The sequence below is a fragment of the Apium graveolens genome, chromosome 7 (assembly GCF_009905375.1).
Source record: "Apium graveolens cultivar Ventura chromosome 7, ASM990537v1, whole genome shotgun sequence".
NCBI classification, from domain to species: domain Eukaryota; kingdom Viridiplantae; phylum Streptophyta; class Magnoliopsida; order Apiales; family Apiaceae; genus Apium; species Apium graveolens.
In genome coordinates this window covers 159258770-159272942 of record NC_133653.1, presented here as the reverse complement: position 1 = coordinate 159272942, position 14173 = coordinate 159258770, and positions in this window count along the sequence as shown.

Below are 14173 nucleotides of genomic sequence, written 5' to 3'. Positions count from 1 at the left end.
TTCCTTTCCCATCTTTTTGAGCTTTAATTACTTCTCCCGTCAACCTATCCTTTTCGCGATTCATCACTTGCTCTTGATAGCATCGAATCTTTTCCAAAATTTCAGGTTGAAGTGACATTGCATATATAGCTTCACCTCCAAATTCTGGAGTCTGTACCTCTATTTCAATCTTTTCAAAATCCTTGATTATTTCTTCTAATGATGTTAACAGATTCAATCTTTCTTTTCGACTTAAAGCATCGGCTACCACATTTGCCTTTCCGGGATGATAATTTATCACACAATCATAATCTTTGATCAATTCCAACCACTTCTTTGTCGCATATTCAATTCTTTCTGAGTAAAGATATACTTTAAACTCTTATGATCCGTATAAATCTCGCACTTTTCCCCGTACAAATAATGCCTCCAAATCTTAAGGGCAAATACAATTGCTGCCAATTCCAAATCATGCGTTGGATACTTTTGCTCGTGCGGCTTAAGTTGCCTTGACGTATATGCTATTACCTTCCCGTGTTGCATTAGCACACATTTGAGTCCTTTATATGAAGCATCACTGAATATCACAAATTCCCATTTATCGTCTGGTAGTACCAACACTGGGGCGGTTACCAACCTCTTCTTTAACTCTTGAAAACTTTCCTCACACTTTTCTGTCCAAACGAACTTCTCATTCTTTCTTGTCAACTTTGTCAACAGAATGGCAATCTTAGAGAAATTTTACACAAATCTTCTATAATATCCGGCTAATCCCAGAAAACTTCTGACTTCCGTAGGACTCTTGGGTCTTTCCCAATTCATTACAGCTTCTATCTTGGCTGGGTCTACTTTGATTCCTTCTTTGTTAACTATATGACCAAGAAATTGCACTTCCTTTAGCCAAAATTCGCACTTTGAAAACTTAGCATACAGCTTCTCTTTTCACAGAATTTCCAAGGAAATCCTCAAATGCTCCTTATGATCTTCTTCCGTCTTGGAGTAAATCAGTATATTGTCGATAAACACAATAACAAACTTATCCAAATACTGCTTGAACACTCTATTCATAAGATCCATAAATGCAGCTGGCGCATTTATCAAGCCAAACGCCATTACCAAAAACTCATAGTGTCTGTATCTCGTTCAGAACGCAGTCTTGGGTATATCTTCCGCTTTAATCTTTAATTGATCATACCCAGACCTTAAATCAATCTTTGAAGAAACTTTTAACTGGTCAAACAAGTCATCGATCCGCGGTAGAGGGTACTTATTCTTGATCGTCAACTTATTCAGCTCGCGGTAATCAATGCACAACCTCATACTTCCATCCTTTTTCTTTACAAACACCGGTGCGCCCCACGGGGATATACTCGGTCGGATCACTCCTTTGTCCAACAATTCTTGCAACTGAGCTGCCAATTCTTTCATCTCGACTGGCGCCATGCAATAGGGAGCTTTTGACACTGGTTCTGTTCCAGGAGCCAAATCAATCATAAACTCGATCTCTCTGTCTGGAGGTAGTCCAGGCAATTCATCGGGAAACACGTCCGGAAAATCTCTTACTACCGGAATATCCTCGATCTTCACAGATTCTTTCTCCACGTCCATGATATGAGCCAAATAAACTTCGCATCCTTGACGTATTAACCTTCTTGCCTCAATTTTCGTTAGAAACTTCTTCTCTTGCCTCTTTCCTTTGAATATTACTTCTTCACCATCCTTGGTTCTTAATTTCACCTTCTTACTTTTACATTCTATTTGCGCTTCATGGGTTGACAACCAATCCATTCCTAGTATAACCTCAAATATTCCTAACTTAAAGGGAATTAAGTCAGCAGAAAAGTTCCGACCTTCTACAGTCACATCATAATCAGGACAAATCTTACTAGCAATAACTTTCTCTTGATTTGCTACCTCTATAATCAAATTAGGCTCTAGAGGGTACGCAACACAATTTAACTTATCAAGAATACTTTAAGAGATAAAAGATCTAGTTGCTCCAGAATCCATCAAAACTTTTACTTCTACTGAGTTTATATCAAGCATACTTGCTACCACGTCCACATCTTGCACCGCATCTTTCATTATCATGTTAAAGGTTCTAGCTCTGGGTTGAGCTGATGGTGCTGGGAAAGATGGCGGTCCAGCAATTCTGAGAACATTAGCCTTCTGAACAGGCTCCTTGCAATTCCTGGCCATATGGCCCACTTTACCACACTTGAAACAAGCCGAATCAGGCTTCCTTGCTCCACTTGGGCATTCTGAAGAGTAATGCCCCTTCCGGTTGCACTTGAAACACGTTATATGCAGCTTATTACACCTTCCCGGATGTCTCTTTCCACAATTCCTGCATTCTTGCATCTGGGGTCTGTTGTCCTTCCCCAGTAGTCCAGCTTTCTGGAAACGGTTCTTCTGAGCTCCATTACCGGGTTTAAACTTCTAGAACTTTTGGTTCTGACCTCCACCATTCTTTCCAAACTTCCCTCTGAACTTTGAGCTTCCTTGCTCTTGCTCAGAGCTTTCAAACTTCCTCTTTCTTCCTTCGTTTTCTCTTCTTGCAGCTTCCCGCTCACCTTCCACTATCATTGCTTTTTGAACCAAAGCAGCATAATTCTTGATCTCCAACATTGCTATTTGACTCCTAATCCACGGCTTAAGTCCCTGTTGGAATCTCTTAGCCTTCTTCACTTCTGTATTCACGTACTCAAGTACGAATCTAGACAATTCCGAAAAATTCACCTTATATTCTGCTACTGACATATCCTTCTGTCTAAGGTCTAGAAATTTCATTTCCAACTGATCTTGCATATAGCTTGGCAAATACTTCTCCGGAAACATCTCAGTGAACTTCTCCCATGTCAAGTCTTTGCCTTCCAACAACGCCTTAGAAGACTCCCACCAGAAACTTGCTTCATCTTTCAGGTAATAACTTGCATACTTAGCTTTCTTGTCGTCCTTAACTTCTGCTAACTCAAAGGCTTTTTCCATTTCTCTCAACCACGACTGAGCTTTAATCAAGTCTGGCAAACCTAAGAATTCTGGGGGATGAACAAATTGAAAGTGCTTGAAATTTCCAACTTTAGGGGCCACAGGTGGTTGCAAAAGCTGAGCAAGTCTGCTGATCATGGTGGTTTCTGGGTTTACTTCTGGGTCTTGGGTGGGAATTTCTTCTTCTTGATGATCTAGTGAGTTGGCCATTTCTTACAAACCTGATTGAGCAATTATTTAGCAATACGATGGCATGGCATATATATAACAATAGTTTTTATGAAATCTCTTTTGTGGGTTTTAAGTTTTACCCAATTTGCACATGCATTCCTATTACTACATAATTCTCAAATCAATGTTGTTTTATCATGGCACAGAATAGGGTTTTATGAGCTTTAAACATGGTTATACGAAAACATGGTTGTATTAAAACATGGTATTGAGAACAGTTTTTGAGATATTTAAGGTGCACAATGGAAAGAAAGACAATGGATTTATTTAAACAAAGGGTACATAAAGATATTTCTGAATATCACAGGTTCTGAAATAAGGTACAATAAATAGCAGGGTTAAACAGAGGAAAAACTGGAAAACATCCCGCTATCTACCCCTAACTTCCAACTACTACTACTACAACACTGATCTAAAATACAACAAGATAAATGAAAAGGGATCCCGGCATCTGACCAAGTATCCCAAAGCCTACCGGCGCTGAAAAACAACAATCTACGGGCTCAACCAACAGTCCTGTCTAATCATCCAGAATCTCTCTCAACACAACCAACATCCAGCGAATGATCTTATGCAGCCTCCGGGCCTCAGCATCAGCATCACTAGTGGATGGTCCCTCATCCAATCTCCTCCTGACAACCTGCTCCACCAACTGAATCCTAGCTCTCCACTCTTCCATCACTACTAAAGTCCTCTGCCTAGAATCTTGAATCAACCTATCCACCAAAGCTCCCAACTCAGGAATGCGGGAGTACACAAAGTCTTGATCCTGGGCTAACTTACCACCAACACTGACAGGTACAGTCTTAGGCATCTCGGACTCTAGCTCAGGGGCAGGGGTCTCTAAATCTGGCCTCAAGGGTGAAATCTGTATAGGGATCTCACTACTCTCAGAAGGGTCCTCCTCTAGGTCTGAACTAACATACACAGGCTCCTCTGGAGAGGGTGGAATGGGGTCCACAGGGGTACCAGTCAAACTAATCTCTGAATCTGAGTCACTACCACTACTAGGATCCTGAGAGAAAACACAAAACAACAACCAAGAAACAATGTTAGGGTTAAATAAAGCTTCCAACTAACTCACACCCTAACTCTAGTTTCCACTTTACCGATCAACACTTTCCTTAGACTATACCTAATAGTCTAACTCAACTCTATATGAGTCGAACTCTCTCGCGATATACATATACCCAAAATACCCTTTTTAATCCTAACTTGTCTCAGGGACAAGATAGCTCTCATACCAACTTGTGATGCCCTCAATCTCGGGGTTAGAAAATGAGGATTCACACACCTCTAATCTAATAATTAAATATGCATAAACCCCGATTAACTAATAACAGGATCAACAGGATAAAGTATGAGACAAGATTACAACTACCAATCACAAAATATAACTTACAAACCCAAATTATTATTAAATAAACAATATCGATTCCGGCTGGGAACCGACAGATAACCCATTGTATCTTTAAACATTTCCTTCTAGGCGTGAGCTCACTCATAATTACCACTACCTGCTCTGGCAACCGGAAGCCCTCAACACGGTAGGGACCACCAGGTACGCTCTTACGAGCAGTACGCCTAAGCCTGACCATCTTCTTGCTTAACTGCCATGGTTAGATTAAAACAAAACAAATGAGTATAAAACTCAGCAAACAACTAAATAACAGTTCTATAATATCAATTCTCAATATGCTTTACCAAACTCAGGGCATTCTACTTTATTTGATCTAGGTGGAAGATTTCCAGCTTTTGGGTTAAGGAAAGGTTTTTGAAGGAACAATATGGAGCTTTTAAGGAACAAGGCTCAATGTAGGTCGAAAGCCGACATTCATCACAAATCAATAAAGGATCAGAATAGATCTTTCAATAGAGGAAAGCAACAGTATTTCAATATATGGAATCCATCATATGATCAACAGATTTAAGAATCAGGGTTCTCGAGCTTTAAGCTTCATATTAACATAATCAACTCTTTTCAAAGCAATATAAACCATTTTCATTTTCAAAAATCAATTTACTGAACAGAAAGTTTCAGTTCCCTTTTTAAATAATCATTTAGAACCCTTGATTGGATCACTTTATCTTTCCATTTCATATTAATACGGGTGATCAGCCCGTACCGACCTCCATCCGGTCTTTAACGTACCAATCGGCATAATTTCAGCCTTAAGTTGGACTAGCCCCACTAGCCTCTTACCATGAATGGACTAGTCCCACTAACCTCTTACGTCCCAATCCAATCCATCAGGAATTCATTTGGAAAACCTTGAGTTGGAAAAACAAATAGGTTTTCAAAAATTCATTTTACCATTACCAAGAATTTGAAATCATTCGGACTTTTTCAAGTCGAAACTCATTCTTAATTCAGATTTTAAGGAAACAAAGTTCAGGGGGTGATTCAAAGATACGCAACGAACAATTCATAAGAATTCTGTATCAGGGATAACAAAGCACTTAAGTTAGAAGGATCAACATCTGTTTAGGGATCAATAGGGTGATCAGGAGGAACAGGGTATCATTAAACAGGGTTAACAAGGCTAATCGGAGGGTTCAATATATTCCATGGCTCAATACATAATTTGAACAGAAAGGCCAGATTATCAAAGGGTTGAATCATTAAGTTTATCAATAACAGTTTAACAAGAACAAATGCAGGGTACCTCAAATCAATATCAGGGTTTCATAATTAAACAGTTCAATACTCTACATGGTATGAACAACATTCTCTTTATAACCATTTACACAAGTAATCAGAGTTACTTGCCTGGATTTGCTTTCCTGAAGGTTGAATGCACTCACGCTCCGAATCTACAATAAAACCAAAACCTTAATCAGATTCTCAACTCTCGTTCCCGGAACGTTTACTATTTACACTAATCCTATCAAACGACTGACCTTAACTATACAAGTATAGTTACATAAATACACATATCATATATTATACTTCACTCTTACCCTTTATACTTTCAAGTATTCAACGAACAACTTATATCTTAAAACACACTTTTAATTCGACTTTAAACCAAATCAAGCAACCACAACTCACATGAGTACACATTTCATTCAAAACTCAATTCCATAATCATAACACTACTTATAACCGTTTAGAATCAAGGCAACTAATTCTTCTTTTTAAAATTCTATAATTCGAACCAAAAATAGAAAATAAGCAAACAATTCCTAAAATTTTCACATGCAATCACCTAGTTATCTTCTATAATCAAATCCATCACTTAAATTTGAATTTGACTTCTTAAAAATCATGATCCTTTCGGCCCTACTATAAATACCAATCAAAATTAATCAATTTTTCATACCAAATCCACATAAACATATAAACAATCATTTAGACATATAATCCAACTTAATATTCTTATAAAACAACTATACCATTCGAATTTCTCAAGAAATACAATATACAACTTTAATTTAATCTTACAAATGACATGCAAGAGTATTTTCATGGTTTAAACCTAAATCCTAGTTGATTCAAGCAAGAATAACACACCAAGTTGCTATCTTCTTCTATATTAAGCAAGAATTCGAACCGAACATAACACAATCTCATATGCATACTCGAATTTAACCTTTAATTCAATTTAGGCCCTTAGTTAATCCATCAATTTCAAAAACAAATATCAAACAATCATTTTTATCAACCAAAATCAATTTATTCTTTGATAACCCAAAACCCTATTCGGCTTTTACACTAATCAACACAAGCATGGACAATTTCGACCCTTTACACTACCAATCACTCTAATCAAACAATAATTTCTAAGATTAAACATTACCAACTCATTTTCATCAACTAACATCAACTTAATTCTTTTAAAAATCAAAACCCATTCGGGTGTTTTCAAGATTAACACATGCAACAATCAAAAGAACAAGTTTTGGTGTAGTAGAGTTCAGTGGCTACATCATTACTCACCACCGGTTCACCGGAGTTCATCACCGGTGGTGGTGGTCTCACGGTGGTGCCCTCATTCGAGGGTATCCTACCATAAAACCTCTGATTATTTTCTAAAATCACAAAAACAAACACATACAAGACAAGATCACCACAAGTTCACTTCATCTTGATTTTATAAAGCAACAATTCGGCATAGCCGAACCTACACACACGCACACAACCCACATGCAAGTATCAAACTATGCATGCAATAAGATTAGAGCTCATATATGGAACAAGAACGAATTTCCATGGAAGAATCCATAAAAATCAAGTGTAGAAGAGTGATATACCGAGTGGAATAGAGAGAGAGTAGAGAGTGAGCTTCGAGAGTGAGAGAGATGAGAGAAAAAGAGAGAATGAAAGTGTGGTCGGGTGGAAAAGAAAGGAAGGAGGAAGAAATGAGTGTATATATATGCTTAGAGGGCAGTGGCGTTTTAATAATTAATTAATCCCCACTTATGTTGATTAATCTTTTTCTTTCTACTCAAATAAGATAAAAACTAAATATAAAATATATCTCTCTCAGAAAGTTGAAAATAATTGCAAATGACAATTTCAAAACGTAGATCTCGAAATTAGCTTTCCAACCATTACTCATAATAAGGTTTTGACCGTACGGTTGATTTTATATGAATTTCGCAATCTCGCCTTAATAATAACATTTTTCCACATAAAATCAATTTAAAAATGCAAAGACCACCAAATAAATCCACTTATCATCTTTAAAAACTCTCTAGGACTACTAAGAAGATATCAAACAAATCCCATATTTTTATCTTACTCAGATAATTTTATAAAAATGCACGAAGGTTAATTAGACCTTTATTTAAATCACATAATTCCTTAAAATTCATAAAAATGTCACAGAACACATAGTCATGCACACAGACAACAATCTCACATATATAATCACATAACGACTCAGGTCTAATCATGGAATTTATCCTTCTTTAATCTTTATCCTATTCTACGCGTACCGGGTCACGTTCAGCCTGACGGCCCAACGCTCAGTGTTTCGATTAAGCTTCTCATTATCTTTTCCAATCAACACGTCACTTAGGACGAAATACTTTATTTACTCATTCATTTCATTCAATCACACATAATTAACATTTTATATTCTTTAATTTCTTATTAGCACGGGTTCCGTTCTACCTGACGGCCCGACACCACAGCTTAACTTCTAAGCTGACTCTTTAAATTGGAATGTTTTTTATTTACGCTCATATATTCTAACATACAGTAACGACAATTAATCAACACTTAATCACATAATTATAATCACATCACATAACACACTTTATTGACTTGATTACATCATAAAATTCTCAGTCGTCACAGTGATAGTGTATCATAACTTACTCCTTCTGGAACACCTCAATGGAATAGAGACTCTAATAGGAGAAATCGTAGCTTGTTGGACATAATGCGATCGATGATGAGTCAAGCGGATCTTCCATTCAGTTTCTGGGGTTATGCTCTAGAAACTGCTGCATATACACTTAACCAAGTTCCGACTAAAGCGGTTCAAAATACTTCGTATGAGTATAGAGTGACAAATGTCATATCATGTCATTTATGAAAATTTAGGGACGTGAAGCATTTGTAAAACATTTAGCCTCTAACAAGCTTGGACCAAAATTAGATAGATACTATTTTGTGGGATACCCAAGTGAGACTAGGGTATAGTTTTTATAATCCTTCCGAGAACAAAGTGTTTATTGCTCGGCCCGCTGTATTTCTTGAGGGAGAACTACTTTCTAAGAAAATCAGTGGGAGGATAATACATTTCGATGATGATCGAGAACCACATGATAACATTGAACCCGAGTTAGAATAAGATCAGGATGTACATCAAAATGTTGAAAGTAATCATGTCCAAGAAACACAGGTTATTCGTAGATCTAGTAGAATTCACCATGAGCCCTGGAGAAATTATGAATTTCTTTTGACTCAAGATGGTGATGTGATGCTTACGGATAATGATAAGCCTTTCACCTACCAAGATGCTATGAACAGTTTAGACTCCGTGAGATGGCTAGAGGCCATGAAATCCGAGATGGAATCCATGTATCAAAATAAAGTATGGACTTTAGTTGATCCACTCGAAGGGGTAAAACCTATAGGGTGCAAATGGGTTTTCAAAATAAACTGAAATGGATGGTAAAGTACAGACCTATAAGATGCGACTAGTGGCAAAAAGTTTCAAACAAATTCATGGTATAGACTATGATGAGACTTTTTCACCGGTTACTATGGTCAAGTCCATCAGGATTTTGTTAGCAATAGTTGCTTACTTTGACTATGAGATTTGGCAAATGGATGTCAAAACTGCTTTCTTATATGGGAACCTTGAAGATGATGTATATATGATACAACCTGAGGGTTTTGTCGATCCAAAGTTTTCTAAGATAGTTTGTAATTGCTTCTATCTATTTATAGATTGAAGCAAGCCTCAAGGAGAATGAATATTCATTTTTATAAAATGGTCAAATAGTGTGGCTTTATTCAAAGCGAAGATGAACCATGTGTTTGTAAGAAGGTTAGTGAGAGTCATGTGACATTCCTAGTATTATATGCAAATGACATATAAAAAATAAGGAATGGCATACCTTCTCTACAGGCTGTTAAGACTTGGTTGAGAAATAGTTTCTCGGTGAAAGACTTAGGCGATGCTACCTATATATTAGGGATCAAGATCTATAGAGATAGATTGAAAAGATTAGACCTAGTCAGACTACATACATTAATAAAGTATTACATCATTTTATGATGCAAGAGACAAAGAAATGATATGTTTCGATGTCTCATAGGATAGTAATCTCAAAAGATAATTGCCCCTAAATCATTAGATGATAAGGGCCGTTTGAGAAAGTTCCAGATGCGTCAGCAATTGGATCTATAATGTGTACAATGATATATATTTATCCTAATGTTTCGTATGTTTTGAGCATGACGATCAAATACCAGCCTAATCCAGGTGAGGGTCACTTGATAGTTTTTAAGAATATTCTTAAGTACTTAAAGAGGACTAAAGATTTATTTTTGGTGTATGGAGAAGATAGGGAACTGGTTGTAAAGGGTTACACTGATACTAGTTTCTGAACCTAATTTTTGGACATACAAGGATGATTATGAGTTTATGAATATTTTGTATTTTGTCTAAATATAATTGATGTTAGCTTGAATAGTTCACAGCAAGAACATTGATGATTCTATGGAAGCCGAATATATTGATATTTTTTTGAAATAACCATGGAGACTGTTTAGGTATGTCCTTAGGCAATATCGCCTTATTAATGAGATTAATGATTAAGGAGATATAAATGTAAAGTGCATAGTAATGATAGTATTGTAGACCCACTGACTAAGGCTTTGTCGCAGCAGAAGTATGATGGTCATACTAGTTCCATGAGTATTAGATACATGGGTGATTGGCTCTAGTGGAAGTGGGAGATTGTTAGTGTTTGTGCCTTAGAGACAACACTATGATGTTTTAGTTTAAGATATTAGGATTATTAATGTTTATGTTCTATCGATTATTCTCTTTATAATTTATTAATTCTTAATTTACTGCGATATAAATGTTAGATTAACACATGTCCTTGGAATATGATATGCAATTCTATATCTCTAAGTACGTGACTTAGAAATGAGATTATGAGAATAGTATCAATATTCCTAAAGGTCCCTAGTCGAGTATTATTATTAAGGGACAATAATATTGTGTTAAGACTTGTGTGTTTGTTGACTGATGATAACATCTCATTGATCATAGGTATAGTGATACTAAAGTCAAAAACACAGGCAGATGTATATGTACATGGTGCTGGACAGACCCAATGTGAGATTGTACATGTCTGTTATGTCATAAGTAATTCTCACAGTGATAATGATGTAATGATCCTTAGACCTGAAATCATTATATTTCTATACGAGAATTAATATACATGGATTCCATTAAAAGTTATCCTTGACCAGGTAATGATAAAAGTGGACATTGGGTATATTCTGAATCGTATGAGAAATATGAATGATCTAGATGGGATTTAACCCTCCTACTTTAGGAGTGATATTATTGGCCTCTTGTGTGAGCTAGACTATGAACTGCGTGGCCACACTCAAACCTTGATTTGATATGATAGTCTACTCATTGATCAAGGAAACTTGGATTAAACTATAATGAGGATGACACATTACATGCCTCTAGTTTAATCTATAATATTTGGTTAAAGGGATTATATTACATTGTACATTATTCACGAAAAGTTTAATTGATCACCGATTCAACTATTATTACTTGGGTGGTAATGATGTATTACTAGATGCTGCTCATTGTTTACGATTTTAAATTAGATTTAAAATTCATTGTCAACGTAATAATAACCTATAGGGTCACACAGAAAGAATGCTTGAAGGATTATTTAATTTAAATTGGATTTAAATTATATTAAAGTAATTCGAATTATTTATAATATTAAATAAGTATGACTTATTAATCAGATAAATAATGATATTAGAATTTACTAACATTAATTATGAAATTCAGTTGTTAAATAATTAAGTATGACTTAATTATTATACAAATAGGAATTTGAAATTAAAAATAACTCCTAATTAGTTAAGAGTATTCTTTTTCTACTCTTTATATAATGTCTCTTGTGTGGCTGATTTTGCGTGCAAGACTTTTACTAAAACCCTAGCCACCAAGAGAGAAGATGGAGAGAGCAAGAAGAAATGAGTTTGTGCTAGTACACATTCAATCCTTAAGTTCAAAAATTCGTGTGGATACCGATTTAGCGTAGATCGCGAGAGCGAGATGCGTGATGTAACACCCCCAAATCCGGGGTCGGGGATCCGGGTTGTCACGAGTTCCATTTCCCTTAATAACACCCAATCTTAATAAACCATCAACTACTCGGTACTGTGACCCTACAATAAACACACACACCACAAGTTATAGTCTCAGAGATGAATATCCAAAAATAACACGAGTCATTTTATTCCACAATTATATGCCATTACACCTTAAAAGGGTTTCTGAATAAATTTACATTTCTTTTCCATTATTACAATTCATAAAGATACATAAGTTTGGTACATCAAGAGTTGAAAGCCTAGCCTATTGGTAGCTCCTACCTCAGCTACAGCGACATCAACGCCTATAGGAAACTGCGGAACGTTTCCTATCCGCTCGCGAATTGGGAGCTTGGTCCTGTTCATCTTGTCTATCTGATGTTGTGTGATGAAAGAAGAAAGCAAGGGTGAACAACAATCCTACCAAAATAATATGTATAATAATTAACAATATATGAGCATTCTCATAGTACACATGAAAGTCTTGGTCAAGAAGAAATGAACCAAGCTAATATCTTAACGCGACCAAGTCGCAAAATATTCAGTATATATATACATATATACTTTTCACAATCTTTGAAATCCTCTGACATGTATAATATACACAGAGTTCCTGTTTATAACTGTATAAAATATCGTTGCAAGGTGATCTCATATATCTAACCTTGTCTCAACGTTTTTCCGAAAATCTTTGACATGCACAAGATAATCATTTACTAGATATAAGTTTAAAAGATGAAGTCACAAGATACTCCAATATACTTATATCCGAATACTACTTGAACTGCCACCGTTCAAGTTATAATCAGTTTCAAAAGTTCATCACCCAGATGAGACTACAAGATAAGACTTGAATAGATTCAATCTTTGAAATGTCATTATAAATAATAAAGTTACGAGATACTTCATTAAGTCCCGATATATATATATACACCTATATATATATACATTTCATACACTCCTTGAAAACCTCTGTTATGAAAATTATAAACAGAGTTGCAATATCCAATGAATTTGGAAAGGAGAAAACCTTGGCATAAACATGATATCTTGCTGATCAGGCAAGGATACCAATAAGTAACCTTTTCTACTAGTAGATGGACGAATTCCCCACTGGTCATCACCCTGGCCGTAATAGGACCTTATGCTGGACTGCCACTCAGCCACTTATGCATTTGATGGACTCCCACTGAGCCACTTACACTTTCATGGACGCCCACTGAGCCCATATTGTTTTTGCCGACTCAATAGATGGACTTACTTCTCAAACGTTGGGTAAGTAATCAATTCATTTATCAAAATAGCAACCTCATTGCGAATTTAAAATACACCACTGAGCCGGATCCCTCAAGTTTTGAGCGAGTATTTAAATCCCCTTCGAAAGGAAGATCTTAACTATACAAATGAGTTTTGGGATCCGCTTTAACTTTTAAAATCATTTTGAAGCTTGAAAACATTTTTAAGAATGTTTGGAGTAATGCTAATTTAATGAAATAAATCAGTCCCGATATATTAGAAAATATCTGAATATTATTATTTAATAATATTCCCATAAAGAATAATCTTTATAAAAATAATTGAAGTAGAAGTTGTAAAACTTATACTTGAAATGAATATTAAATAACCAAAGATATACTTATACGAAAGTAATATCTTTATTTGAGTAATCAAAAGTGAGTTTGATTATCGACACATTATTCTTTAATAAAATAAAGAATATTAATTAGTAAATAATCGGAGTCATAAGTCCTCGAATGAATATTCAAAATAATATTCATTAATAAAATAAACGGAGTCATAAGCCTTCGAATGAATATTCAAAATAATATTCATTAAATAGAATAAACAGAGTCATAAGTCCTCGAATGAATATTCAAAGTAATATTCATTAAATAAAATAAACCGAGTTATAAGTCCTCGAATGAATATTCAAAGTAATATTCATTAATAAAATAAACGGAGTCATAAGCCTTCGAATGAATATTCAAAATAATATTCATTAAATAAATAAAGCTATCGAATAAACCTTATTCGATTAATAGTTTTGAACTATATCAATATATATATATATAAATATATATATATAATATACTCGAGAACATCGACTCCCGGTTTTAGAAAATGTTCACTTTTGGGTCCCCTATCCTAAGGGTA